The sequence below is a fragment of the Dama dama genome, chromosome 17 (genome assembly GCF_033118175.1).
Source record: "Dama dama isolate Ldn47 chromosome 17, ASM3311817v1, whole genome shotgun sequence".
In the NCBI taxonomy this organism is placed as follows: domain Eukaryota; kingdom Metazoa; phylum Chordata; class Mammalia; order Artiodactyla; family Cervidae; genus Dama; species Dama dama.
This window is the reverse complement of record NC_083697.1, coordinates 63,513,355-63,540,716: the sequence shown is the minus strand read 5'-3', so window position 1 is coordinate 63,540,716 and position 27,362 is coordinate 63,513,355. Positions and strand designations below refer to the sequence as shown.

At 39.3% G+C, this 27,362-nt stretch overlaps 1 protein-coding gene and 1 long non-coding RNA gene across 13 annotated transcripts in view; one reads left to right on the top strand and one right to left on the bottom strand.

Annotated features, from left to right (window-relative positions):
* RBM47 (RNA binding motif protein 47) overlaps nt 1-27,362 on the top strand; it is a 176,899-nt gene that overhangs the window by 111,724 nt on the left and 37,813 nt on the right. The window contains exon 1 of one of the 11 annotated variants that reach the window (XM_061164622.1): nt 21,673-21,753. The exons of 9 other annotated variants lie outside the window; for them this stretch is intronic. The gene's annotated coding sequence lies outside the window, so the exon portion shown is untranslated. Of the gene's footprint in view, nt 1-21,672; nt 21,754-27,362 lie in introns of those variants that run through there. One more of the 11 variants, XM_061164627.1, reaches the window with a different exon arrangement.
* The window catches only part of LOC133071806 (uncharacterized), a 38,546-nt gene continuing 24,788 nt past the window's right edge, over nt 13,605-27,362 (bottom strand). Inside the window, exon 4 of one of the 2 annotated variants that reach the window (XR_009696547.1) lies at nt 13,605-13,961. This is a non-coding gene — a long non-coding RNA (uncharacterized LOC133071806). Of the gene's footprint in view, nt 13,962-25,091; nt 26,462-27,362 lie in introns of those variants that run through there. The other variant, XR_009696546.1, reaches the window with a different exon arrangement.

Sequence of the window (27,362 nt, the reverse complement as noted above, 5' to 3'; positions counted from 1 at the left end):
AAAATATAAAGTCAGCCACTGTTTCCCCATCTATTTGCCAATGAAGTGATGGGACTGGATGCCGTGATCTTATTAGTTTTCTGAATGTTAAGCTTTAAGCCAACTTTTTTCACTCTCCTCTTTCACTTGCATCAAGAGGCTCTTTAGTTCTTCACTTTCTGCCATAAGGGTGGTGTCATCTGCATATCTGAGGTTATTGGTATTTCTCTCAGCAATCTTGATTCCAGCTTGTGCTTCATCCAGCCCAGCGTTTCTCATGATGTACTCTGCATATAAGTTAAATAAGCAGGGTGATACTATACAGCCTTGATGTACTCCTTTTCCTATTTGGAACCAGTCTGTTGTTCCATGTCCAGTTCTAACTGTTGCTTCCTGACCTGCATACAGATTTCTCAAGAGGCAGGTCAGGTGGTCTGGTAGCCCCATCTCTTCCAGAATTTTCCCCAGTTTATTGTGATCCGCACAGTCAAAGGCTTTGGCATAGTCAGTAAAGCAGAAATAGATGTTTTTCTGGAACTCTCTTGCTTTTTGATGATCCAGTCAATGTTGGCAATTTAATCTCTGGTTCCCCTGCCTTTTCTAAATCCACCTTGAACATCTGGAAGTTCATGGTTCACGTATTGCTGAAGCCTGGCTTGGAGAATTTTGAGCATTACTTTACTAGTGTGTGAGATGAATGCAGTTGTGCGGTAGTTTGAGCATTCTTTGGCATTGCCTTTCTTTGGGATTGGAATTATGCCTGGTTAATTTTCTGTCTGAATGTCAGCATTTCTCTTCAGAGATACATTAGCACCACTCTTCTGTTGTGTAAAACAATGAAACGCCCTTTTCAATAAGGGCAAAAAGGCATAAAGTAAAATTTTACTAAAGGAATTGAGAAAGGAATAGTGAAAGCTTTTTACAAGACCTGGAGAGTACATTTGTTGAACTGTAAAAATGAGAGAGAAGAGTGAATTGGGGTTAGGTGAGATTACTGGGTGACCTTGCTTACCCCATCCCATGATAATACATACTGGGGAGGAGAGCTGCAGTGAGACCCTTTGCCATTTAAAAATTCATTGGGTTGCAAGTGACAGAAATCCAATCCCAAATAGCTTAAGGAATCAATCAGTGAATATACCAAATTAAAATCACTTAAAATTACATATATACATATATATTTACTTAGCTGGAAATTCTAAGGAGGTAGAACGTGACTGGATCAGAGGAATAGAAAGAGGTCATCAGGATTGATTTTCTCCCTCACTCTCTCAGGCTGTTGTCCTGTGTGTGGGCTTTTTAGTTTCAGCTTTCTCATATCTGAAAGGACTCCGATTCAGCAGCACAGAGGCACACCTGGATCTGCCCCTGAGTCCTGGGCCCTGGAGGGCCCGTTACCGGGAGATGGGGAAGGGTGGACGGGCAGGAGAAAGTAGGTGTCTGCTGTGCTTGGGGGCTCCCCTCCTCTGTGCTGGCGTTCTGCTGACTCCCACATCTTATGCCCCAGAAGCCACAGTTGAATTACACCACCTTCCTTGCACTAGCATGGATTTCCTGATTATTAGGGTTGTTTCTCTATGTAGCTGAGACTCTGATAACTGCTGGAGGTTTTATCATTTCAGCAAGATTTCACTCTGAGAACAGTGAGTACTTGACTTGTCCATATTGAGAAATTTTTATCATTACCCCCCCCCCCCCCACCAAGTGAAAGCCTATTTGCAAATGTCTAGTTCTAGAAATTGGCATAAGAGTACGGATCTGATTGGGAAGGAACCAGTATTATGAGCATTATCTCTCTGCTTTGTTTCAAGAGCAAGAAAACCTCCTGAATAACCCTTGTCAGGGAATAGATACAGCATGCTATTCTGTCAACACTGCAATTATTAAGGATTTGTTTTCTCTTTCTTAGTCATTTGTAAGCCTGTGGTAGTTTCACTTTTCTATCTCTCTTCCCTGGTACCACATAGTAGGGAATCAAAAAATACGTACTGAATGATTGAAGAGTCTGGAATTTTTGAATGATTTTCCTGAATTTGGCCAAATTAGAATTAGGTTAAAATTCATAATATTACCCCCAAACACCCACATTTATTTGTTATTTCTTTGATTATTATAATAATATCTTTCTAGTTATATTTATAAGCAAGAAGAAATAAAACATTGATGCCCACCTTTCTTCAGTTAAATTAAGCCCCTGGAGAAGGAAATAGCAACCCACTCCAGTACTCTTGCCTGGGAAGTCTCATGGACAGAGGAGCCTGGCAGTCTTTAGTCTAGGGGTCACAAAAGAGTCAGACATGACTTAGTGACTAAAACAAGAACAGTAACAGGCTGGAACAGTGGATAGTCCTTTCCAGTTTCTTGTCTCTCTTAACAAAACTTAAAAATTTTTTCTTATATGTTCCTAGCACCTTTTGTGGAGAAGGAACTTCACACACTTTGACACTTGCTGTGTACCAAGTGTTCTGTGGACACATTGTCTAATTGAAATCCCACAGCCATATCACAAAGCCTTCCTCTTTCTCAACTCCCTCCTTCCTGATGTCATCTATCGTGGCATTTATCACACTGTATTGCAGTAATTATTTGCTTCTTTTCTTTGTCTCCTACTAAACTATGAGTTTGTCAGCTGCAGAGTCTGTCTTATTCAGGTATGTATTCTCAGTACCCAGCACACAGTGGGAACTCTGGAAATATTTTTTAACAATTTGGGTATTGTGTACTCTTTATTTTACAAATTAACATCCAAGGTTACTAAGTAGAAAGCGATTAAGGTTAGTTTTTGAGAAAGAATCTGCCTGCCAGTGCAGGAGATGCGGAGATACGGGTTTGATCCCTGGGTCAGGAAGATCCCCTGGAGAAGGGAATGGCAACCCACTCCAGTGTTCTTGCCTGGGAAATCCCATGGACAGAGGAATCTGACAGGCCACAGTTCATGGGGTCATAAAGAGTCGGACACGACTGAGCATGCACACACATACCAGACTCGAAGGCTTATTTTCTTTATGCTAAACCACTCTGGGTTGTTAGGAAGGTTGGCTGGAGTGAGGAAGCTGATTGAGGAGGGGAAGTATAAGGGGATGATGAAGAGAGTATTCATTTCTCTTGGGTATATACTATGGAGTGGAATTGCTGGGTTATGGTAACGCTGTGCTTCACCTTTTAAGGACCTGCCAGACAGCTTTCCATCCACGTGACTGCACCATTTTACATTCCCATTAGCAGTATGAGAGTTGCAATGTCTACACATCCTTCCAGCACTTGTTTTGATCAGCTTTTTTGGTTACGGTCATCCTGGTGGTTGTGTGAAACTTGATATTTCATTGCAGTTTTAATTTATATTTCACTGGTGGCTAATTATGTTGAGCATTTTCCATGTGCTTTTTGGCCATTTATATATCTTCTTTGAAGTAAGTCCATTCGGATCATTTGCCTGCTTTTCAATTGGGTTGTCTTTTTATTATTAAGTTGTAGGAGTTCTTTATATACTTTAGATACAAGTCTCTTATTAGACATATAATTTGAAAATATTTTCTCCCATTTTGTGGGTTATCTTTTTACTTTAGCATTGATGAGCTGTGAGGCACAAAAATGTTTCATTTGGCCAAGTCCAATTTAATGATTTTTTTCTTCTGTTGTTTATACTTTTGATGGTATATCTAAAATGCCATTGCCTGATCTAAGGTCATGAAGATTTACATCTGTCTTTTCTTCTAAGAGTTTTATAGTTTTAGCTCTAATAGTTGGGTGACTCATATTATTCAGGTTTTATATATGGTATGAGTTATGGGTCCAACTTCATTCTCTTGTATTTGGATAATTGTTCTAGCATCATTTCTTTTTTTTTCTTTCTTTTTTTTATTGTAGTGGTTTTTGTCATACACTGACATGAATCAGCCATGGATTTACATGTATTCCCCATCCTGATCCCCCCTCCCACCTCCCTCCCTACCCGATCCCTCTGGGCCTTCCCAGTGCACCAGGCCTGAGCACTTGTCTCATGCATCCAACCTGGGCTGGTGATCTGTTTCACCCTAGATAATACACATGTTTTGATGCTGTTCTCTCTAAAGATCCCACCCTCGCCTTCTCCCACAGAGTCCATGTTCTAGCATCATTTCTTAAAAAGACGATTCTTTTCCCATTGAGTGAACTTCACACCCTTGTCAAAAGTCAGTTGACTATAGATGTCTGGTTTTGGTGTGTTGGTTTGTTTTCTGGTCTCTCAGTTCTATTCCATTGATCAGTATGTCCTCATGCGAGTACTATGCTGTCTTAATTACCATCAAGTGCTTTGTCGCTCAGTCGTGTCCGACTCTCTGCAACCCCACAGACTGTAGCCCTCCAGGCTTCTCTGTCCTTCAGATTTCCCAGGCAAGAATACTGGAGCAGGTTGCATTTCCTTCTCCAGGGGATCTTCCTGACCCAGGGATCAAACTGGCATCTCCTGTGGCTCCTACATTGGCAGGCAGGGTCTTTACCACTAGTCTTGTGCCACTTGGGAAGCCCATAGCTTTGTACTAAGTTTTGAAGTTGGGAAATGTGAGTCCTCCAACTTTGCTATTCTTTTTCAAGATCATTTTGGCTTCTGGGACCCTTTAATTCTCATACACATTTTAATATCAGCTATCAATTTCTTCAAAGACGTTAGCTGGACTATTGATAAAGATTGTGTTGAATACATAGTTCAGTTTGAGGAGGACTGCCATCTTAACAACATTACACCTTTGATCCATAAACATGGATGTTTTTCTATTTATATAGGTCTTCTTATTTCTTTCAACAGTGTTTTGAAGCTTTCATGGTACTATGATATTTTTGAAGCTATTTTAAGTGAAATTTTTTTTATTAATTTCATTTTTTGGACCGTTTGAAAATTTCATTTTTTGGACCGTTTGTTGATGGTTTATAGAAATACAATTGTATTTTAATTTAAATTGTAATTTAATTTAAACACAGTTGTATTACCTTTGTATATTGGTTTTCTATCCTGCAACCTTGTTAAACATATTGAATGTTTTAGTAGTTCTACTAGTATTTTAGTGGATTCTTCAGGATAATCTACATGCAAGATCATGTCAGCTGTGAGTATATGTAGTTTTTTGTTGTTCTTTTTGGCTGAGTTGTGTAGCTTGCGGGATCTTAGCTCTCCAACCAGGGATTGAACCCAGGCCACAGCAGTGAAAGTGCGAATTCTTAACCCCTGGACTGCCAGGGAATTCCTGAATATGCTCAGTCGCTCAGTCGTGACAGACTCTTTGCAACTCCAAGAACTGTAGCCTGCCACGCTTCTCTGTCCGTAGAATTTTCCAGGCAAGAATGCTGGAGTGGAGTGCCATTTACTTCTCCAATTCCTGAATATATGTAGTTTTCTTTCTTTCTTTTTTTTTTTTTTTTACAATAGGATTGCCCTTTATTTCTTTCTCTTACCTAATTGCCCTGGCTAAAATCTCCAGCACAATTTTTAGTAAATGTGATGAAGAATGGGCACATTTATCTTGTCACAGATTTTAGGGAGAAAGCATTCACTCTTTTACCAGGATGCATGATGTTAGTTGTGGGCTTTTGTAGATGCTTCTTCTTTTTATTTTTTTTTTTAAACCAGATTGAAAACGTTCCCTTGGTTCCTAGTGTGTTGAGTGTTTTAATCATTAAAGGTTGCATGATGTCAGATTTTTTTATGTGTGTCTGTCAAAATGATTGTATGGTTTTTGGCCTTTATTGATAAGGTGTAATGTATTGCATTAGGGCTTCCCTGGTTGCTCAGCGGTAAAGAGTCCACCTGCCAACGCAGCAGACACGGGTTCGGTCTCTGTGTCGGGAAAACAGAAGAGCAGCCTGGGAAGTTCCATGGACAGAGGAGCCTGGCGGGCCATGGAGTCAGACAGAACTTAGGGACTAAACAACAGTGTATTTCACTGATTGATTTTCTTATGTTAAAATCTCGCATTCCTGGGATATATCATACTTGGTCATGGTATATAATCCTTTATATGTTGTTGTGTTCAATTTGGGTTTTGTTGAGGATTTTTGCATCTGTATTATTCATAAGAGATGTTGATTTATAGTTTTCTATAAGTCTCTTCAAATTTTCTGTTTCTTCTTGAGCCTGTTTTGATAGAAATGTCTTTCTAGGAATTTGTCCATTACATCGAGGTCGTAGATTTGCTGCCATGCAGTTGTTCATGGTATTCCCTTATAATTTTTTATTTCTGAGAGGTGAGTAGTGACACCCCTCTTTTATTCCCGAGTTTAGTAAGTTGAGTCTTCTCTCTTGTTTCTTGGTCATCCTAACTGAAGGTTTGCATATTTTTTTCTCTTAGAAAATTCTTTCTCTTAGAAAGAATCAACTTTCAGTTTCATTGATTTTCTTTATTATTTTTCTAATGTCCGTTTCCTTTTTTTCCATTTGAATCTTTATTCTTTTTTATTTCAATTCCTTCTTTGTGTTGTTTCAGGTTTAGTTTGCTCTTCTTTTTCCAGTGTCTTAAAGTGGAAGGATGGATTGCTTACTGCGTTTTAATTGGTGTCTTCATTTTCTATCTCAGTTTGCGAGTGTGGGTGAGCAATGCCAAGTCTGAGCCAGTGCATTCAGACTCTGGGGACAGAGTCCTCTGGGGACAGAATCACAAGGCAGCTGGATCCATGAGGCAGGCACACAGAGACTAATTGATGAAATGCTGGCTTCTCCCTATCATGGCGTCTAGGTGGCATTGTGGTTCTGGTGTCGAAACATGGACTTGAGTCTGGCTGCCTCGGTGCGAGTTCTCTCTCTCACTTAGTAGCCGTGAGACTTTGGGCAACTTATATAAGTTCTCTAAGCCTCAGTTTCCACATGTGTAAAGTATGCATAAGGTTGTTACTGCCTCATAGTGATGTAGCAAGGATTAAACGAGCTAACACGTGAAGTCTCGGCCAGAGTCGCTATGCTCAGTCGTGCCTGACTCTTTGTGACCCCTGGACTGTAGCCCGCCAGGCTCCTCTGCCCATGGGGATTCTCCATGCAGGAATACCGGAGTGGGCTGCCATGCCCTCCTCCAGGGGATCTTCCCAACCCAGGGATCAAACCCAGGTCTCCCGCAGCACAGGCAGATTCTTTACCGTCTGAGCCACCAAGGAAGCCCAGAGTTGGCACATAGCAAATGCTCAATCGGGGTTAGCTATTCTGCTGCTGCTGTTGTTGTCAGGTCAGATGGGTCTATGTTGAGCTACTTCCATGTAAAGTAACTACAGAACTTGGAGTTGTGTTTCCATTAGTTTGCACTTCTTTGCCAATCATCCGTGACCTCACCCGAATGTGCTACCAGGATGAACCTCTCCTGCGTTTACTACCAAGACACATTTCCTACTGAAGTGTGGCCACCTTGGCTGTTACTTCCAAACAGGAGATCTTCTTTTCTGCAAAGGATTGCAGATTTAACTTATTTGATCATCCATCTATCTATATTGTAATGATACTATGAGAACAATTGCAAGGAATTTCATTTCTCTTTAGAATTTATTTACTTTTGGCCATGTTGGGTCTTCGTTGCCGCACTCAGGCTCTCTCCAGCGGCGGTGTGGGGGTTGCTCGTTGAGGTGGCTTCTCCCGCTGCAAGGCGCAGGCTCCGGGCACTCAGGTTTCAGCAGTGGCAGCATTCGGGCTCAGTAGCTGTGACTTGCGGGCTCTAGCATGCACAGGCTCCAGCAGGCGCAGTGCAGGGGCCCACTAGCTGCAGCTCCAGGCTCTCAGGCCTGGGCTCGGTGGTTGTGGCGCAGGGGTTTACTTGCTCGGAGGCATGTGGAGTCTTACTGGACCAGGGATCAAAGATGTGTCCCCTGCATTGACAGGCAGACTCCTATCCACTGCACCACCAGGAAAGTCCCAAGAAATGTATTTTCCTAAACAAATTTGAGACAAGGTCAGGATGGGAGTACCATAAATTATGAAAATCATGTCACTAAAAAATTCTAATTTAAGTTTCATAGTACATCAAGTTCTCCTCTTGAAGTGGGGATAGAAATGCCCTCTCTGAACTCGACAGAGGAGCTAACATTAAGATTCTGATGCCTTAGGCTCCATGAAGGTAGCACGTTCTCCCATTGCAGCTTCAAGACATGGGCTGCTATTTATGTGCCTAAATGGAATTTTTAAAAAACACATACAGGTTATTCCCATCCTTCAGCCAAAGGATGTCTCTTACTTTCAGAGAAAGGAAAAAAGATATAGATCAATCCTCATCAGGAAACCTTCAGTTAGCTTCCTTTAAAATGAAAATATAGCCAATCTCTAGTTATTTATGAATGATAATAGTTAAGATAATCCTAAAACCTTCAAGCAAAGTAATATTTTAATAAAAATATTTTATTGACTATAACTAGATACCAAGTTTTATGTTTTTACCATTTGAATATAAGTACTTACTATTAAAACAATAGGTGAGCATTATTTTAATAATAATACGTTGCTTCTCTTCCTGAACACTCAGAACATTTTCATGCATATCATATATTTTTTTCCTTCACAACATCTCTTGGGTTGTTACAGGGAAATAATTATTCCCATTTTACCCATGAGAAGAATAAAGTATTTTTGAGACCTTTTCCCCCAGTATTTTCTAGTTAGTAGAGTAAGTGCAACCAGTACTCAATTACTCAACTAGTCTTTCTCCCTACCCCCCCCCCCTTTTCCCCCTCATTAAAATTTTTTATTAGAAGCATCACTAAGTATTAGAAAGGATGTGGCTATCCCCCTTTCTTCCTCTGGCCTTGTAGGTACAGAGAAATTCGAGAATACTAGATTATACATAGGGGAAAAGTGAAGAAAAGGACTCATTCATCTATAAATTGACAATCAGCTTTCTTTATGATATATAAAATCAGATGAATTTTATCCAAAGACAGGTAAAAAGTAGATTTATTTTTTGGAAGACTGAACTTAGTGTGAATTAGTCAAAGATGCAGTTATATTAATAACAATTAAATTTTGTTTGTCTCTTTATATGTGGGGCCAAGCCACTCTTGTTCTTCTTGTAGCATGATTACAAATAGAAGGGTGTGAGAGATGGGGCAGAAGATGTGCTGAGGGCCATGAGTAATGGGCTATGAGTTCTAAATTAGGCAGTTAGAGTGGCCTGGGATCAGCACCACAGATACCTCTCCAGGCCTGAGCTCCTTAAACACTTAAATATCCAATAGAATTTTCTGTGATATGCTGAGAATATATTATCAAAAGCTTTAGTTTCAATATATTTTGTAGCTCTGTATTGCCAACCTGTAAGTGTTATTGGCTGTCTACTATAGAGTAACTACTAAAGTTTCTCTACTATAGAGAAACTACTAAAGTTTCCAAAAACTTTAGGCCAGCCAGAATAAGAGACCAGTAATCCTGGAGATGATCATTTCAAAGAGTGCCAAGACATCAAGTTAAGCCACACACCCTGAAGCAGCTGTTACGGTGTGTATATTTATTATACATTATATCTAAATACTAGTTTTTAACAGGAAAGAAATGCATGATGTTAAGGTGAAATCACTAGCATCATCAGATAATAGGGACCACAAGGACCATGTCAGTTCCTGAGACTCTGACCCATTCTGTTTTTTTCTTTGCCACATTGAATTCTATCTGCCAATCCTCAATAAAGATTTCTAAAAGAAATTTCTGGTGTAAAAGAGCTAATCAACTTTGGCTATCCTATGGTTGCTCCCTCCTGGGGGAGCACAGGGAGTAATTTTTGGTGACTACTGAAATCTTAAGACACGTCCACTCCAGTGAATGAGTAAATAAGTACTGGCATTTAAAATCTATACATATATAGGTTTTAATTTTATTGTTTATTTTTATGTTTGGCTTAGTTGGGTCTTTGTTGCTGACCCAGGATTTCTTGAGCTGCAGCTAGCAAGCTCAGTCATTGCGGCACACAAGCTGAGTTGTCCCGTGGTATACGGGATCTTTCCGGACCATGTCTCTGCAATGACAGGCAGATCCCCAACCATTGAACCACCAGGGACCACCCTAAGTACTGGCATTGACTTTGGGATGCAAAGTAAATTTAAATCCTTGTGAGTAGACTAGGGGTGACTTACAGAAAACAGGAACAATCAGGGATCACCCAACAGATAACAGTTGATTAAACTTTATGTTTAACTATCTAAATTACCCAGAGACTAGCCACATAACTGCTAGGTGAGTGCCTTTACAGTTAAACAGGGCACATGTGTGCTCTGTTCAATCATAATCATATGGGGAATTGGACCTACCAGAACTTCTAAATTCACAAGCCAGTGTTTCTCAACCCATTTCTCTTAACTCAGCACTCATTGCACCACCCTCCGACCTCTTTCCTCTGAGGATTTTACAGCTTCCAATTAAGTCTGTTGCCCATCCCAGGGTGTAACATTATCATTAATATTCCTTATATGTAGTCCATTTCTAAAAGTTAATGAGAACTTTAATTACTCTACCACAATCTGAGATTAAGTATGGACAAGAACGAATTCTATAAGTTATACAACACTATACAAATTAGTAATTATCCTTACTATTGAATATATAAACATTTCTTCTTCATTTTGATAGGACAGGAGCTAGGTTGTTTTCTTATGCAAGTGAAAAAATTAATATATTTTTGCTATTTAACAGGTTTTGAATTGAGGGTCTGTAGTGTATGAGTAAGCCAGTAGGTCAGGCAGCATGAAGAATATGGACATGAAAGAATTTCCTCTGGGGACCTCCCTGGTCAGGGAGCTGAGATCCCACATACCTCAGACCAAAAAAAAAAAAAAACCAAAAACATAAAACAGAAGCAGTATTGTAACAAATTCAATAAAGACTTTAAAAAAAAAATGGTCCACATAAAAAAAATCCAAAAAAATGTTTAAAAAGAAAAAAAGAATTTTCTCTGTGTCCTTAGGCATCTTAGAACTCTTGATCACGTCCTTATACCTGTTTATATTCCCACTAGAGTATATGTGAATCCCTGTTTTTCCCACCTTTCACCACCAGTGGGTGTTATAAATTTCCAAATTTTTGCTGATTTGATAGGGCTTTTAAAATTTAGATTTACATTTATTTAATGGAACAAAGTTCAATGTGAATAAAGTGGAACCTATTTTTATGTGTATTGGCCATTGAATTTCTCTGCACGTTGCCTATTCATATTTTTGCTTGTATTTATTGAGTTCCGTTTGCTTTATTGGTTTGTAAGAGCTCTTGCACAGTAAGGAAACTGACTTTTCATTATATGTCTTGTAGTCCATTCCATTTGTAGTTTGTCTTTGACTTTGTTTTAATGCTATGAAAGTGAAAGTCGCTCAGCCGTGTCCGACTCTTTGCGACCCCATGGACTGTATACAGTTCATGGAATTCACCAGGCCAGAATACTGGAGTGGGTAGCCTTTCCCTTAATAAATATTTCTAAATTCCATTTAATTCTTGGTTGAAAGAAAAACTAATGATCGGGACCAGTTTTTAGTTTGACTTGAAAATTAGTTTTAATCTTAACTACTGCATTTAGTTATTTAATTCTCCAACCTAAGTTCAGTTATTAACTGATATGTCTCCATCTTAAGTTTAATTATTAACTGAATCTAAAATGGAGGTTTCTTATCATAATTTTCCTTTCATTTTTGAAAGAGAACTAAGTACTATAAATGATATTCTGTCACTTCAATTAATTATTATTTTGTAGTTTTACTTCCAATAAATGCATTAGAGACAGTCACTCAAAAGAAATCTAATAAGCAGTTTTTGTTAATCACATGCTTGTAAGTTTGAGGGCTGTGTCTGCTTCCTCATTATAAAAGTACATTTTCACAGTAATGTGTTTTTCCAATAAAAAAAAATTGTCCATTTGAGTAATTAAAAGGAGTCATAACTGACACTGTTATTTTCATTAACATCAAAGTGATTTTCAGACATATATCCTTTCATAGTTTCAGTCGTAACTAACTGGGGCTGGTAATTTCAGCGCTGGTGTTTCTAAAAACACATTGTGTTAATAAGTTGTTCCATTGCGTTTTGTTGTTTCCTTTTCTATAAACGATGCCAGAGAAGTGAGGTGCTTCTCAATGCACTGTGGTGTCAGGGACACATATGGATTTCAGATTGGAAGCCTGAAACAAATATGGTAGGAGAACAGAAAAGGCCCACACATGCATGCTCTTACTACACAGAGGTAGCATCTGTTACTGTGACTTTTCTTCTTCCTAATTGTCTTCATAGTTGTTCACCAAAGTGCTAAAGAGATTTAGCTTTGAGGTCTTTGTTTCACAAGGATTCTTACTAAGCTGAATTTTCTAACTATGATTTATGGCTCCATATGGTAAGTCAAAATATTTTACCAGTAGTTTGGAATTTCATCAAGAGCATTGAGCACCCAGGTTAGTGAATTTCTGTGTGTATGCCCTTGGCAGGGAGACACGTTGAAAGCAGATGGCTTGTATATGATGTATTTTGTAAGGTATTAATACTATCAGCTTGTCATGCAAGTGAATGGCAACCATGTAAATCAACAACAACAACCAAAAAAAAAAAAAAAAAAAATCAAGAGAAAGTCTTAAACTTTGTGTATAAGTTTTAATTTTCCTTTTTTTTTTTAGTTTTAGTTTTCAAATGTGGAATTATAGTTTATGCAATGCTGTGATAAAAGAAATTCCAAACCGTTTTGCAAATGACACACAGTTGTCAAATAGTCACACACACACATATATGTGTATGTATACATATATAAGCAGAAATGCTGAAGCAGTGTGGCAAGAAAGCCATGTGGAGAAAGGCAGATACCTGCATAAGAAGCCTTTCTGAGAAGATGATTCCAGAGAAGAGTTGTGAAAGAAAACACAGGTCTGTTCAGACATAGAAAGTAGAAAGGGAGTCGGGGATTTTGTATGTGGGTGTGTGTCTGTTGAGGTTGAGAGGAACAAAGGGAAATTATGCAGTGGTTTGTAGTCAGAAGTTAAGATTTGCAGTTCATGATCAAAAAGCTCGTAATGTTATGGATGATCAGGATGACATCAGATTCCTTTCACTGGAGTAATATGATCCCAGCCACACTTAAGATAGATAGTTCTTACTGCTTTCTGGATGGTTAGCAGGAAAAGTGGCTATCAAATGGGAAGGAAAGAGGTTGTGTGTGGTTCAGTTCAGTTCAGTCGCTCAGTCGTGTCCAACTCTTTGCGACCCCATGAATCGCACCATGTCAGGCCTCCCTGTCCATCACCAACTCCCGGAGTTTACTCAAACTCATGTCCCTCCAGTCGGTGATGCCATCCAGCCATCTCATCCTCTGTTGTCCCCTTCTCCTCCTGCCCCCAACCCCTCCCAGCATCAGGGTCTTTTCCAGTGAGTCAACTCTTCGCATGAGGTGGCCAAAGTATTGGAGTTTCAGCTTCAGCATCAGTCCTTCCAATGAACACCCAGGACTGATCTCCTTTAGGATGGACTGGTTGGATCTCCTTGCAGTCCAAGGGACTCTCAAGAGTCTTCTCCAACACCACAGTTCAAAAGCATCAATTCTTCGGCACTCAGCTTTCTTCACAGTCCAACTCTCACATCCATACATGACCACTGGAAAAACCATAGCCTTGACCAGATGGACCTTTGTTGGCAAAGTAATGTCTCTGCTTTTTAATATGCTGTCTAGGTTGGTCATAACTTTCCTTCCAAGGAGTAAGGCTCTTTTAATTTCATGGCTGCAGTCTCCACCTGCAGTGATTTTGGAGTCCAAAAAAATAAAGTCAGCCACTGTTTCCCTATCTGTTTCCCGTGAAGTGATGGGACCAGATGCCATGATCTTAGTTTTCTGAATGTGGAGCTTTAAGCCAACTTTTTCACTCTCCTCTTTCACTTTCATCAAGAGGCTTTTTAGTTCATCTTCACTTTCTGCCATAAGGGTGGTGTTATCTGCATATCTGAGGTTATTGATATTTCTCCCGGCAATCTTGATTCCAGCTTGTGCTTCTTCCAACCCAGTGTTTCTCATGTGTGTGGTTAGTGTTAGCTAAATTGATAAGAGAAAGGGAAATAATTGGCAGTAAGAGCTTAAAATGATGGGTTGAAAGGAGAGAAAGGGGCTAAAACAAGAAATTATTTTATAAAATCATTTAAATTTTTCTAATAACCAAATGTAATGTTAAAATATAGACTACAAAGAGGAAAAACTTAAGTAACCATATTTAATATTCTTACTATCCAAAGACAACCACTATCAATATTTTATTATATTTTTCTAGTTTTTACATCTATAGTATCAGTTGAGATCATGCTATACATACAGTTTTCTGTACTATTTTCTTACTCTCACATATCATAAATTTTTATTCATAACATTAAAATTCTATGAAAATGTAATTTTTAGTGGCTGAAGAACTAATATAATTTTTAGTGGCTTCTTACCATTATTTATTTAACCATTCCCTCAAGATGAAGTGTTTGGATAGTTTCTAAATGTATTATAAGTATCGCTGAGATAAGCATCTTTGTATGTAAACTTCATTTTTATTATTTCTTTAGATAGATCTTAATGATTTAATTGCCAAGTGAAGAGAATAAATATTTTCAATGCTTTTCATATATATTACAGTTTTTTTAAGGAATGGTTTTGATCAATTTATATTTGTCTTACCAAAGAGTGACATTTTAGCACTATTCATTAAAAATATTTGTTGATTTTATTGGTTAAAAGTGATAGTCTAAGCATGTTTCTTGCCTGAATTTACATTTATTTGCTTACCAATGAGGCTGTACATCTTGTCAAGTTTGAGTCATCTGTAATTCTTGAAGTGAGAGATTAAAATACATATGCCATGCATATATGATAAGTATTTTAGCTGGCATATTTCATATTATTAGCTAACAGGACATCTAAAAAAGATTGTAGACTATTCTTTCAAGTGGAAGAATAGAAAGTAAAGGCCAAGTGATGTAAATGGATGAGGGAGGAAGATCCTAGACTGTAGTCTGTGTTGGGGGACAGAAGGGGAGTCAGTAATAGAGGTCTTCCAAAGCAGATCATAGTCATGAGGGGAATTAAGTAGGATGGGTCATGAAGCCCAAGATGGAAAGAGTATGGAATAGAAAAGAGCAGCGAACTCAAAGGGCCTGGTGGAGATGAAGGCCAGACCGTGAATGAGGGAGACACCCACTTACTACAGTCCTCCACCTTCCCTCCAGGAGGCCTTGGGAGCTCCCCAGGTTTTCCAGGCAGGCTCTTGTTTATACAAGTCTGTGTCTCCCTCAAATCTGGAAGTTTTCAATAACATGGATCTTTTGTATATCCCCTCTCCCACCCACCCAGCATGTCTCTTTTAATAACGAAGGTCGATGAGACTGTATTTCGTGTATTTGTTGTTTCTTGGCCCTGAAGTCAGCTTTCCATAGCATGCACATTTTTTTGAATTAAAGAACATAAAAGTACCAAAGGAAACTAGAAATGGAGAGGACTGCAGAGTTTACGCACACTACATTTAGCAGTGAAGTTAAGGACTGAGTTGATTGGCTTAAACCTAGATTTTAAAAATAACATTCCAAAATGCTGCCCGATGGTCAACATCACTGATACTATAAATTTGCACTTTTGGTGCTTGTGACTGAATGCCATGCCATGCAAAATGTTTTACCCCGTATTACTGACATGTTGTCGTGGAACCACCCCGACCCCAGCTGCTCAGGCCGCAGTGTGAGGGATCCGGGACACTACAGGTCGTCCACTAGTCAGCTCTGCCCGTTCTACCTTTATGAAGTAATTCAAAGTCAACTTCTCTGCTCATGACCCCAGGGTTCCCAGGCCTGAACAGCCTCCAGTCCATCTCTCTGCTTCCTCATCTGCATGCCTGGGATCTCGTTTTCACCCCAGAGTGATGTTAAGAAAAAGAAAATCAGATCTCATCACTTCTCTGCTAAAAATCCTCCATTAAGCCCAGTAGAACCAAAATCCTTGCCTGTCAGCCCCACGTTTGACCCCTGCCTCTCTGATCACTCTACTTCAGCTTCACCAGCTTTGTCTTCAGATACCCCACTGCAATCTTTCCTTGAGAGAAAAAGGACTTCCCTGACCACCCTACTCAAAATAGCTCCCCCTTTCCCTCCTAACTCTGCTTTATTCTTCCTCATAGTATTTGTCACTGTGCTCCCTCCCCAAAACGTATATATTTTCTTTTTGATTACGTTTCTCCAGCATAACAGGAAGAACCATATCTGTCTTAGTCACCACTTTATTTTCAAGGTCTAGAACAAAGACAGTCAATGACAGTAACCATTTGTTGAATGACCGAATGACTCATCTAACCAATTAAAATTGAATATCTCGAGAAGTTACCATGTGCTCATAGAAAATTAGGTTCATTATGTCTAAACTATTTGCTTCAGTACTATTTTATGTTGTTCTTTTTTCTTAAACATACACTGCTTGCTAATTTTAGCATTATCTAAACTGACCAGCCTTGCAATTAGATCTATTAAAGGTGTCCTCATGTTTCTAATTAATGACTTAACCGATGTTTATAGATGTACAGCAGTTAAAGTTTTAATCTGCTAGATTCTTTTTTGCATGATTTCTATTGTTTCCATATTAAATTTTTTCTTTAGAATATCTGCTTCTATGTTCTCAAAACGTAAGTGCTTCTTTTAGAAAATGGCAAAAGTATATTGATCAGATAATTAAGCTTAAACAAGAACTGAACCCAAGAGTTATAAGAAAAAAAAAGTCTTTTAAAGACAACATGACTTATTTAGTACCTTGCCAGCCATTCAAGCCCCGGATAAGATTCAATTTTTTGGTTGATTAAGGTACTATACTTATGAAATATATTATGTTTAAGATTAATGCCAATATTATTTAGTCCTAATTCTTGGAATAAATTAGGTATAATATAGGAAAAATTCTTCAGCAAAGAGGTTTTGGTTTTTTTAAATCACAAAGTAAACAGAGAAGTGTGTTTTTATTTTATTTTTTAAGTTTTGGCTTTGGCTGTCCTGGGTCTGTGTTGCTGCGTGGGCTCTTCTCTCGTCGCAGGGAGCAGGGGTTAGGCCCCAGCTGCTGGGCACGGGCTTCACATCGCGGTGGCCGCTCTCGTTGCGGAGTACGGGCTCCAGGGTACGCAGGCTTTGGTAGTCTCGGCTCCTGGGCTCAGTAGATTCGGCCCTCCGGCTGCAGGGCACAGGGTCAGCTGTTGCATCGCGTGGGTTTAGTCACTGCGAGGCATGTGGGATCCTTCCAGACCAGGGATCGAACCTGTGTCTCCCGCTTTGGCAGGTGGATTCTTTACTATTGAGCCACCAGGGAAGGCCCAAGAAGTGCGTGTTTTCGAGTTGTGAGGCCTGTGATGGCCGTGTAAGTAACCTAAGATGACCGTGAATCAGAAGGCAGCCTGCCGGCACCCCGGATGGCCGCTGTCCCCGTGGACTCTGGGCAGCTTGATGAGGCTCCCTCCTGACTGCAGTGCTTCCTGTCTGCATAGCATGTGGTGCCGCGTTCACCCCATATTTTATGTGTTTTAGTTGTTTGATATTTGATTGTCTCCAAAAAGATTATTAGTTATTAGCTCCCAGTTCATAGAGCCCACGTCAGGGTCCAGGTTTTTCCCTCTGTGCTTGACTATATCCCAAGAGCATTACTGAAAAAAACCACATCTGGACAGAAACGCACAGTGCTTGGTAAATCCAGAATGGTAGGAGATTTCTGTGGTAATTTAGAGGAAATTGAAATACCATTTAACTATAAAAGAGTAAAACCTACATATTCCTTTGCAAAATCACACACTTCCAGAGCGCTTGTTAAGCTGATTGCTCATTGGGGGGAGGGGGTTCTCCTTTTTACAGTGTGACTTTTCTTTGTGTTAAAAGTGGAACACAGGGCTTGGATGTTACACATCATTTATGACTTTGTCATAGATACCTCCTCTCCACCTGCATTCAGTATTTCTTCTCAACTTCTTTTACAAAATAAGAAGTCTGTTAAAACTAGCACAGGATGTGGAAGGAAAAGACTGGTAATTACGAGGTCCCACGGTCTGCTGTGGTCAAACCTGGCAAGTTTCTAAGAATTAGTGAAGATTCCTGTAGGTAAAGGGGTGTTAACAGTGCCTGCAGCTGAGGCCAAGGTGTGTGTATGCTGGGTGTATGTGGAAACCAAAAGATGTTTGGAGGTGTTAATCCTTTAACAATGTTGCCATTCTTTTGGTGGGTTCCTGTTTATCCTTCTTTAGGAGGACTCTTATCCCTGCATGCCTTCAGCTCTTTGAACTCACCTTCCCCATGTTGACTAGTTACTGGTCATGACCAGCTATTGTTGCTGACACCACCCATACAGGTAATATGGCTTCAGTGCCAATAACTGACACTTTTTCATATGAAGGCTCGTACCTCGGGGGTGTGTGTGTGTGTGTGTGTGTGTGTGTGTGTGTGATTTATTCCTCTTCTGCATTAGTCATGCATTAATACAGTAACCAATTTCAGCAAAAGTTTTGTAATTCTAAATAGTGTAAAGTTTACTTCTGGAAAACTATACACTACTGTTAAATACAGAGCAACACACATTCACTTGATCTTCACACTGGCTATATCTTTAAGTCTTTAGGTAAGATAAAATAAAAAATAATGTTCTCTTAATAGGATGTAAAAGGGACTTTAATAAATGTTGTTGGCCAGTCACAAAATCATGTCCAACTCTCTGTGACCCCATGGACTGCAGCCCGCCAGGCTCCTCTGTCCATGGGGATCTTCAAGCAAGAATAATGAAGTGGGTTGCCATGTCATTCTCCAGGGGATCTTCCCAACCCAGAGATTGAACCCTGAGTCTCCTGCATTGGCAGGCAGATCCTTTACTGTTGAGCTATCAGGGAAGCTCTGGTAGATATTACCTATATTTAAAATAACCCACATGACAATTTCCCGGTTTATTACCAGGTCCCCATCCATGCTACAACTTCTCTTTTGCATGACCTGTCTGAATCTTATTTTCTTATTCCTTTTTCCAGATCTACCTTAGAGCTCATCTGATCTCAGGCTTCTGTTTTGCACCAGTAGGCTTTTTTTTGCCACAGTCTCAGATCTCATATTTGCCTGCTGCCAGTCCACTCCAAGGCTTCCCTGGTGGCTCAGAGGGTAAAGTGTCTGCCTGCAACATGGGAGACCCGGGTTCGATCCCTGGGTCGGGAAGATCCCTGGAGAAGGAAATGGCGACCCACTCCAGTACTCTTGCCTGGAAAATTCTATGGATGGAGAAGCCTGGTAGGCTACAGTCCATGGGGCCGCAAAGAGTTGGACACGACTGAGTGACTAAACTTTCTTTTTTTTTTTCTTTTCTTTAGTCCACTCTAAAAACAAAGTTGCCTTGTTAAGACAAAGGATGCTCCTCCAGGGATGACTTAAGCACGCCAGAGCTGTCAGAAGTTAGGCAGCAAATGTAGCACGTGTCTACTGGGATGCCACAGACATGCAGTTTTTATACATCTGCCTTCACCAAGGTGTATGTAATAGGAATCGGTGTCCCTGCCAGTAGAAGGGCGGACTTTCACTTTTCTTGTGTACTTGTCTATACTGTGTGCATTTATGATAACTTGTGTGCCTTGTTTTTGCCAAGACCATAGATATTGGTGTGCCATGTATACTTTTAAAATTAACTCTGTTCAAAGCAGAAGCAGGGAGAAGTTGCTCATTTTTGTTTAGGGCAGGCTGTAATTGTAATTATGCCTATAGATGTTCAGTGAAAAGCTGCCCTGTCCTTACTCTAAAAATTTGTCATCTTGAGATGGTTTGTTACTTATGTTTTTGTGTTCTTGGTAATGTTTGTATAAGAATTCACTCACACACACACACACACACACACGTACACACACACACATTTTGTCTTTCTCTCTCATGTATACTCACACACTTGACCAACAGGCATTCATAAACCAAACCTTTAAGCCAAAAATATTCTTCCTAATGCTTAAGGCATGTCACACATCCAGAATTTATAAAAATTCTTATATAATATTCTTACATAATATACTCAATTACACTTATATAAAAAGGCAGATTTTCTGGGTTCCTTTTTAGTCAAAAGGAATTCAGTGTAAATTCAGTAGTTTTTTTGAAACACTGCCTTAGTATCATTGCAAGATTGTTTCCATTTTCCTTTAATCAGAACTTAGCAATTTAGTTTTATATAATATTTAACGTGATTATAATCTTAGACTTGTTCTGGATTTTGACCCTTTACTAAGGAACCTGTTGATAATTTTCTTGTCACTATTGATAGCTTTAGATTATTTCATTTGGGAGTAATAAAACTGTCTCTCTTTAAAAATATAAGTAGATAGATTTAAAACTTGTCATTCTGGCCTTTTTACTTCCCATCCTGGCTACTTCAAATTGCTCAAGTTTATGGGATTTACAAAATAACAACTAAGGGAAAATTCAAGACCACAAGTTTGAAATGTTTGTTTCAAACATTTATAGATGTATAGATAAATTATAGAGTTATAGATTTGTTCCTTTCTTTGTACCCGGTGGGTGCTTTCTTTGAATGCTAAGTACCGTCCCACTTTTGTGATCCCCGCCAGTCTCCTCTGTCCATGGGATTCCCCAGGCAAGAAGTGGGTTGCCATTTCCTTCTCCAGGGAATCTTCCCAACCATCAAACCTGCATCTCCTGCATTGGCAGGTGGATTCTTTACCCCTGAGCTGTAGAGCTCATGTTAATTCTGGCCCAGGTGGTCCCAGATGTCACTGGTTAGCTTTCAGGAACCCTCCTGCAGTCCATCTTCTGGTCCCTTCTCCCCTGATCTGCCGGCCGCCTGAAGTGACAATCTCAACCCCCAGAGCGGTTCCATCTCTTCACTGCTTGAAGAGGAATATATTTACTCTGCTTAAGTGCTTCTGGTCCTCCCAACCTGTTGTTATGTACAGACTGTTTTTATTATCCATGAATCATGTTTTACTACTCCTTTTTCTTTCTACCCCTTCTATTTTCCCCTGCCTCTGACCAGTAAATCCATTGCCAGCTCCAAATGGGTAAAGTAAGATAAATGAGGGTTTAGTTCTTATGTAATTTCTGCCTCTCTCTTTTTTCTACCAGGCTTATCTAAACCCTATTACTGGTAGTGATTAGGAGAAAAGATAAAGGGTACTCACTCCCAGTTACCTACCCCAGATACAATGAGAAGGGGAAAAAAAAATATATATATATATATATATATATATATATATATATATAATACACTAAAAAATAGAACATTTCTAGGAAATCATGGTAACATTTTTTGAGTACTTTCTATTTTGGAAATTTTCTAAGCACTTCATGAAGTGCTTAAAACTCAACAACTCAGGTGAAGTAAGAATTGTTTTTTTTGTAGCAAGCAGAACAATGTAATCGGCACCCACCTTATTTCTAGGAAGGTGAATTTAAAAAAAAAACATTTGTTTCCTTTTAGTTAGTATTGGTGTTAGAATAAAATACTTCAGGTACATTTCCTTCTCTATGAAATGTCAGGACTTTTGTCTTCTTGGGTCTTCCCCAGATCCATTTGCTACCGTAAGTTTGCTATTAAATTGTCAGGCTGCTGTGGAGCATTTCGTATCTGGTGATTTAAACACCTCCCTTCTTTCTGTACCACCCACTCAAGTTCATTCCAGGTGCCCTTAGCAAATGACTCCCAAGGCATTTAAGTGGCCAAAGCTCATTGACCAATGAGGCGAAGTGTGTCATGTATAATAGAGTTACGCAGTTCCTGGGTCAGGAGCAAAGTTTGCTTAAGCAAAGCTTTTGTTACCATTAGCCTGTCGCATCCAGATTTCAAGACTGGAAAGGTAGGGGACACGTTATTTGTTGTAATTGGAAGAGAGGAGGAGATGGTTTTGTTTAGTTAACGTAATTTAGATCAGGTTGAATAAACAAGTGATCCATTTTGTTTGTTTTTAATTGAGGGCAAAAAAATTTTAGAAGTTTGTGAGAATTTCAAATGCTGCACAGTTTGCCTTACCAGCAGCAAAACCAAACTTCTTAAGAACATTTAAAAAAAAGCCAAAAACAGTTTGTCTAGCATCTCTTCACTTTATCACACTTGAAAAAACTAGGTGGAAAAAAAAAAGTCATGTTTTCATAGATTGCTGCTATTTTCATTCTGGGATTAAAAGCAGGAATTTATCAGTAATATCCACATTTGTTTTCCAAAGTCATTTCAGACTCAGTCGTTACAGAAGAATTTTGTGTGATTATTTAAATGAGATGTGATAAGGAAAACTATGAAATTAATAGAATTAGCTCTTGAGAGTTACTACGTAAAGGTTACTGATAATGACTGAAAAAAGTTCAGGTGTAAAAGGACTCATATCAATCGTACTGCTTTTTTTCAAGCCAACAGTAAAGTTTATGAAATGGAATTAAGTAAGTGTAGGTTTATATACTTTAAACACTATATAAATTAGTTTCACTTTTATCAGAAGGAATAATTTAGTTATATTTTATGTGCTGTTTAGATTTGTTCTAATATTAAAGAAGCCAGATATAAAGAGTCTTTATTTGCTTCTTTCTACCTGGAAATGGAGTGATCTGGATAGCATTTGAAGCTAATCCTAAAAAGAAAAACCCTGGTCATTATGAATAAAATATGATGAATCAATGTTATAACAAATGTATACATAAAAACATTTATTACTGATATTATGCTTATTCCTTAGCCTACATCTAATGTTTAGTATGAGAAGGTAAGCTTAGGTTCAAAGAAGTAAAACTGGTTTCCCAAGATTGCTTTTTTATAGAGCTGACTTAATATGAGTTTGTATTTTATACAGAAATTAGATAATTATTTAAAAATATAACATGAGAGATCGTATCATTTGATTAAAATTTTTTAAAGTTTTAATGTATAGTCAAAACCCTATTTTTGCCTAATTTATAAAGAAAACTTTTTAGCACACATTCTCACTGGGGCTAAATGTCCAATAATTTCAGTTATCTCAGATTCTCTCCTTTTTAAGAATTATTTTTATATGCTCCTTTAAAAAAGTTGCATCCTGGGGAAAAAAAAGTTAGATCCTGAAATTTTCTGCCTTTATTAGATTTTTTTCATGATGCCACTTTATGAGACGTTTACCCTCCAGATCTCCCTCTTGACTTTTCAGGGCAGGTGGAGATAGATGGAGCACCAGGCGCCCGGGGTTAACTATTCACAGCAGCCATCTTCTTGGGTACAAGTAAATACTACTTCTCAACTCCAAGCTGAGGTTCAAAGGTTTAGACTTAACTTCACAGATCAGAGGTCAGGCACGAATTGCTGCAATTTGTAGTTCAATTCTGCCGATATGACAGAATTTCACAGCTATGATGATTGCTTTTTCCACTTTTGCACACAGGCCAGGCCGGGCAGTTAACAGCGTAATTTGTACAAGTCAGCCCTTGGCACCCGGGTTTAATGAGTAACTAGCTGGTGCCTTAGGTTTCACTGGTACAGGGTGCACATTATAAAAAGGGTCAAATGTCACACACAAGAAATGGAGGGAGTGGGTAGGGGAGATTGCAGTAACCACCGGTTATGAATCATACATAAAGAATTGGTAATTTTCATTCATTTTAAAAATGATTTCTGTGGTGTTAATGTTACTGTGTTCATTTTCTTTGCTATGAAAAGACATGGATAATTTTGTTAAAATGTTAGCGAGAAAGAACAATCTGATTAGAGATTACTGACAGTCATAGACAGTGAAGTTGCAGGCTCTGATTATGCCTTTCATAGGGTTTCTCGAGAACTTCCCCAAGCATGCCAGTTTTTCAAGAATCTAGGGAACAAGCTGGGTAACCAGGTATTTCTGAGCCCATAATATTTATGAGTATCTCACATTTTCTACTCTTCATCTAAAAAGTTACACTCCTAGCTTTATTTGTAACCCAAGCCAAGCATATCTTTTACTGTTTGAAGGTGGATATTGAGAGTCTTCAGAAAACCCTTAGATGGTGGGCCTTGACAATCCATGGGTTTGCTGTTCACAGTTTTGACTTCTCATAAATGACTCTGAAACTGCCATATAAATACATACAGAGTGATTTGTCATTTCTGTTGTGACACAAATTTTCATTTTCTACTCCCAAACTGGGGTATGGAAGCAATTGGATTCTTCCACAGAGCACAGTAATTAAGAGCACAGACTCTGGTCTCAGACCTCTTGGGTTTCAATCCCAGCTGCATCAGTTACAATTAAGGAACCTGAACAAATGAGCTGTCTCCCTCATGTTCAGGATGAGTATAAACATAGAATTGCTTCGTGGAGTTGTAGTAACAATTAAATACGTATACATGAAACGCTTAGCACAATGCCTGGCACCTAATAAGCACTCCGTGAATATTTGTTATAATTAGTACTATTGGGACTAGCTTCCTCTACCCTGCAAATCATCCCAATTTGTTTATTATTTTTTCAATATTTATTTATTTGGCTGCATCAGGTCTTAGTTGCGGCATGTGATACCTAGTTCCCAGAGCAGGAATTGAACCCAGGCCCCCTACACTGGGAGCTCCGAGTCTGAACCACTGGACCACCAGGGAAGTCCATCCCAGCTTGTTTGGACTTGGTCTTTGCTGTGTTCATTTCAGGAGAGACATAAGATAAGGTATACTTGGCAAGGTGATCTGGGGATGTTTTAGGTGTATTCTTTTTTAATATCATGAGGAAGTGTGTTTTTAAGTTCCTCAATTTCAAGTCCAACATCCTTTTGTATGCTAGTTTTCCCCCAACTGCTTTGCCGTCACATGGCAAAACTGTAATATATATATATATATAAAGATATATATATATATATATATATATATATATATATATATATATATATAAAGATAAATCCAAATCATCTGGTTTCCTTTGAGAGTTTTCATTCTGCCCTTTGGTAAGAAACATTTGAGTTGAAAAAGAAAAAAATTCATAAATGATACCTTATCAGTGGGCTAAATTCTATTCCTGATGATATGTGTTATACTTACTAAAAGTCATGGTTTCCGGAAATGTCAGGAAAGTCTTAAAAGGTGATCTCTCTTTTTTTTTTTTTGGCTATATTTTACTCCTATGCAACAGTAGCATTTGAACAAAAACATGATCCTCCCAATGACAATATATCAATTATGTGCTTAGTGTTGAAAAGGTAGTAACAATCCCTCTCACTAATTAAACAGTGAAGCACCTACTGTGTGCTAGGATTGTGTGTGGGACACTGGGATTATAGCTGTGATCAGGTCTGGATCCTGCCCGGTCAAGTCTATCTATAATGGATTTGAGAATGCCATTATACCAACTACTGTAAGATTAAAGCAGATAAAATTGCCAGTATTCTACTGTTTTTGTTCCCTCAAGGGGCAATTTCATTAGATTCAAGCCAGTGTTATGAGAGGGGCTCCAAAGATGACCTCCGAGGAGTGAAGTGTAAGGATGAGAACAAGCTAGCTAGGCAGGGCATTGGTGAAGATTTAAAGCTCCAGGAGTAGCAAGTGTTGGTGAAAAGCGACACAAGATGAGGCTGGGGAAGGAGCCAAAGTCTTCCTTACGTCCCTTATTTGACTTTATTCTAAGGGTAGTGGAAGAGAGGGTAGAGATTTAAGCAGGAGGGTGACATGATCAAATTGTGTGGGTTTTAATTAATTACGTTTTTTTTTTTTTTTTGCTGCTCTGGATCTTCGTTGCTGCGCACGGGCTTTTTTTCTAGTTGCAGAGAGCAGGGGCTATTCTCTAATTGCGGTGTGCGGGATTCTCATTGCAGTGGCTTCTCTTGTAGATCATGGGCTCTAGGTGCAAGGGCTTCAGTTAGTTGCGGTGCTCGGCCTCAGTTGCCCCAAGGCGTGCGGGGTCTTCCCAGACCAGGGATTGAACCCATGTCTCCGAAGTCCAGATTGTGTGTTTTTAAAAGGTCACTTTGCCTGTCTGGAGAGCCAGATTGATTGCAGCAGGCAAGAGTGGATGGGATGAAGTCAGCTGGGAGGCTGCTGCAGCTGTCCAGGCAGGAGCCGATGGTTGCAGTTTACAAGATGGCTTTCAAAATGTAGTGCCTCGTGTTATCCTTGTAACGACTCTCACCTGTGGCGTTAATATCAGCTTCAGTATGCTGGTGAGGATGCTACGGCCAGAAAGCTAAGTGGCGTGCCCGCACAGGGCCTCAGACTGCTGCTGGCAGAGCTCGAAGCAGTGCTCTGTTACCAGACGCTCACTCTGGTAGACTCCTGGTGGCTTTAGTGAAAAGTGAAAGTGAAAGTCGCTCAGTCATGTCTGACTCTTCGCGAGCCCACGGACTGTGCAGTCCATGGATTTCTCTAGGCCAGAATACTGGAGTGGGTAGCTGTTCCCTTCAGACTCGTATTCTATTGTCCTGGGGTGTGGACATTTGGTTTATGTTTAGAACCAGTTTGTTTTTAAGAAACAGAATTCTCATTCCTTGGTGGAGGACTGGGGTTGAGAAAGTTATTTTTAGCCTCAGTTTATGCTTGAGAGTTGAAAGAAGCAGAATGTGACATGAAACTTGATATTAGACTGGAGCCTCCTTTTGGAAAAAAGACAGTTATTAATTTCACATATTTATTTATACCTTGCCTCATTCCAAAAATAGATTTGAACAGCTTTCAAAAATACATATGGTAGACAAAATAGAGAGGGTGGAAATCAGGGCAGGCAAATGAAGATGATGCCATAGGTGTCGTAAGCTCAACAGAAGATTGCCATCGGATCCTACCAACTCTTTGTGACCGTATGGACCATAGCCCGCCCGACTCCTCTGTCCATGGGATTCTCCAGGCAAGAACACTGGAGTGGGTTGCCATGCCCTCCTCCAGGGGTCTCCCCGAACCAGGGAACGAACCCGTGTCTCTTAATTCTCCTGCATCGGCAGATGGGTTATTTACCACCAGTGCCACCCAGGAAGCCTATGATGGACACTATCTGTAGCTTTTCCACAGAGCAAGGAGTGAAGGGTTGGAGTGAATGCATTAACCCAGTTTCTGTCTGTAAACTATTTTGTTTCTCTATGAACTTCCCCACAAATCTTATGTGACCTTCAGTAAGACAGTTTACTCCATAGTAAAATGGAAGACTTATACTAGAGATGGACTTCTTAAATGGGGTGCCCCAGGACACCCAATACTGTATCAGGATGAGTGTGGAGTGACAGGAAAAAGTGGCATGTGGGTTTTGCTTGAAGATTTTCATGATAAAATAGTACTAAAATATTTATGAAATGACTTGTGTTTGGAGTCATTCTGGAAAATCAGGTTTTTCGGTAAATAAATAGTCCTAAGTATTTTCCCCCCCAGGAAATTTTTTGTTACTTGAATTGCCATGAGAGGCACTTCAGTAATCCTTTCCATCATTAAGATTTAGCACAAAACTATGTAAAACCTATAGTTTCACTTATATATTAATAATTTGCTTCCACTTCATAGAGCTTA